The following is a 3328-nucleotide window of genomic DNA, read 5'->3' as shown; positions in this document are numbered from 1 at the left end:
CCAACAGTCTTACAAGAGCTGTGAACTATTTGGCAGAAAAATGGCAGTTTTGTAACCAAAATCCAATTTTGCAGGGAAGTTAGCTTTGTGCCTTTTTTTTTTTTGGATAGTATTTTGCTGTTGTGAAAAGCAATACATATGGAAGCCCATTAGAGCCTAAGGCTATTGTTGATACAGTCTTGACTCATTCTTGGCACCTCTTTTTCAGTCTTCCTTCGATAGCTCAGCTGGTAGAGCGGAGGACTGTAGGCTGTCTGTAGAAAGTAATCCTTAGGTCGCTGGTTCAATTCCGGCTCGAAGGAAAGGTTTTAGGTTTTGTCTTTCACTTATTTCTGGAATTTACAACTTTGCAGAACTGTCCTTTCCAACCATATGCCCCTCTACAACCCCGTGAGAAATTTAGTCTATTTAAAACATACCACTTTTAAGGATTTCCTTTTCACTTCCCTCCTTGTCTGCTTCAGCTGGTTGTTACAGCTATGGTGCTTTGACCATTGCCACCTCTCTACCTTATCAGTTGATGCCCATTGTATGAGCTTCTCTTCTGCAGGGGCTCAACACCTTCCACAGACCCTTGTAAGCTAGAGCAGACCCACAGTGCAGAGCTTGTAGAGCCTCTTTTAGCTGAGTTGTGTCCAGTTATTTGTGTCTCCTTGTTGCTGGCTTCACCCCTTTTCCCGTTCTTCAGTTTTGAAGTTCTGAGGTTTTGAGGGGCGAGGGACTAAGAGAGATGGGGAAGAAAAATGTTTTTGTGATGAAAACACCATGATCATTCATCTCCAGGTGCAGCCACTACATGCAGCTATAATCATTGGCCTCGTGAGAGGGTTATGAATACCACCGCGAACACTGCCGAGGTGTATCATTTCCACGCACTGTCCATTTCAATCAAGAATTGTAAAGGTTGGGGCCGGTTACAAAGGAAATGGCTAAGAAAGAGGCAAGAGAGCCGTATGAAAGGACGCCACAGGCTGGGTTAACGAGACATTCTAAAGACTCATTCATACAGAAACCAACATCAGAAACTTTCAGAGAATAGAAAACAGGGCACTGTGATCTGTTAAAGAAAATTTTGTTTCACAGAGGAAGCTGACTCACTTTCACAAGACACAATCAGCTCTGAGAGATCTGTAAGAAGCTTTATTAAATAAAAGATTAGAGGTTTTTAGATGTTTACATCAGATGAGATGACATTAGGGATCCAAATCCCGAAGCTCATGCAAAGCTTCTCATGCAAAGCGTCTCCTCATGCAAAGTGCAGTACTAAGGTGAACAAAGATAGGAGACGGAGGTGGCAATTTTGTTTCGTTGCTTACCTTTCGTTGTGGTATAAATATACTTAGTATTGTTCAATAAGAAATATTTGCTGTAAGTTGGAGTCAAATGCCTCAAGGAACCAGTACTAAGCTAGAATGAACAATCAAGTGACTATATGTAATTCCAGTATTTTAAAAGTTGTTTTTTTTTTTTTTACTAATTAGCATCAGATCAATGACCATCAATCATAGTAGAACACTAGTTTTCTTTGTCCTTCCAAATCCAGCTGCGTTAATTCCTCTTCAGCCTGCACAGCAGTACACACAACTTCATAACTGTAATGGGTCTTCAGCACAGGGAGGCACAGGACAGGAGAGAGGGAGTTCTGCCTCTCCTCTCAACGCCACAACCAGCTCTCCAGGCCCTGACGGGTGGGCAGGCCATGCATTTAATGCCCCGTAGGTCCTCCTACAGCAGGATGGAATTGTAAAAGCCAGGGTGGGACAGGCAAGCAGCCTCCCGTGCAGTCCCGCTGGGGCTCCCAGGGAGGAGGATGCACAGCAGCAGTGTCTCCGGTGGAAACTGGCAGCTGCTTTAGACGTGGAGGAGGAGAGGGGTATGATCTTGGGTGATGCCACAGGAGGAACTCAGGTGTATTTGTAACCAGCCTGGGTTACAAATCTGTCCCATGGTGCCTGGGACAGATTTCCTCCTTGCAATGCGCCTTTTACGGTCTTGGTGAGCAATAAGACAAAGTAGAAACCTTTCCAAATGAGTGAATACATGACTCATGCATTTAATTGCGGCAATAAGCCTGAAGCTTTTGATTAAAAATCTGCCAATAATTGTGAAAAGTAAATCTTTGTGCTCGTATCGGAGCAGGGACCAACGCTTTCCCTGGGACTGGGGAATGGTGGTGACTGATGAATGGACTGACTGCCTTACAGGTATTTTGTTGATGTGCAGATCTTTGCTGACTTAATATTTCGGTCTGGGTTGCACAAGGTATGACTGCAACAAGAATGAAGGGAAAAGGGATTAATTAAAAGTAGGTTGTCAGCGCACGTAGCGTTTGCTCTGTGGTTGAAAAGGGCGAGTTGTTACAGCATGGATTCACCCTCATATTACTACACACCGGTGGGTAACTGGTTCCTGGTGGTGAATATCCCCTGATGTGGTTAGCTTCTGTTATCCCATGGCGGTTTCATGCCATGCTATTTCAGCTACCAGGGCTGCCCCATACTGATACAATGGTGGCGCTGACTCTGTGTCTTTCTCCACAATGACATCTGCACAAGGTAATTTTATGAAAGTTCCAGTAAATGTAGCCAGCAAAACAGAAATGTACATTTAAATGAAGTTCTTGTGGGTTTTTTTTCTCACACATGTGGGTTGAACTTCAGATAGCAAAGGTAGGAAGTATTTAAAAAATTTATTGCCTTCTGTGTTTAGGAGCTGCAGCCTTCTCTTTAATCGTGAATAAGCTTCCTCGCACGGCCAAACTTCTCTGTCTCATTGGACACTGTGAAGGTTGCCGTGTCCTTGTCTGAGGAGTCGCACCCCATGGACCAAACCTCTGAAACAAAGATGTAACCAGATGGGGACAACACGATAGGCCAGCAGTAGTAAGCTCCTATTAAACAAGATAATGTTTGTTATCAGTGGGATGAGTGGGATGTTCATTCCCTTTCCAAAACACTTTTTCCTCTTCTTGTCTCCTGTCTTGTCCCAAAACAAACTTTTAACCTATTCCCTAATTTAGAAGCAGCGTACTTCCTGGTGAAGAAATTGAAGCTCATGCAGTTGACATGAACGTGTTGCAAAATATCTGTACTTTCTCTTTAAAGGAAAGAGCAGTGCTTGCATTCCCATAGGACAGCTTGGTGAGACGGATCCAGTCACTTGTGCCCACAGCACTTCTTACGTGGTTATTTTGCTCCTTGGCTAAGCAGCAAGTGTTACGTGGTTTGTGACTGGTCTTGTCCACGCTCATTCTGGAAGTGACTTTTCGTTAAAAATTAAAAGTGCAGTTTTGGCGCTGGCGTAACTCCAAGTTCTCAGTTGTACTTAC

At 43.8% G+C, this 3328-nt stretch overlaps 1 non-coding gene across 1 annotated transcript; it reads left to right on the top strand.

Annotated features, from left to right (window-relative positions):
- The first annotated feature begins 212 nt into the window (after positions 1–212).
- TRNAY-GUA (transfer RNA tyrosine (anticodon GUA)) lies at positions 213–302 on the top strand. The gene is given in 2 exon segments: positions 213–249; positions 267–302. It is a non-coding gene; the product is annotated as a tRNA-Tyr (tRNA).
- The last annotated feature ends 3026 nt before the right edge of the window (positions 303–3328 follow it).

Source organism: Larus michahellis, chromosome 2 (genome assembly GCF_964199755.1).
Source record: "Larus michahellis chromosome 2, bLarMic1.1, whole genome shotgun sequence".
Classification (NCBI taxonomy): domain Eukaryota; kingdom Metazoa; phylum Chordata; class Aves; order Charadriiformes; family Laridae; genus Larus; species Larus michahellis.
The sequence above is the reverse complement of the archived record's forward strand: the minus strand, read 5'-3'. Positions and strand labels throughout refer to the sequence as shown.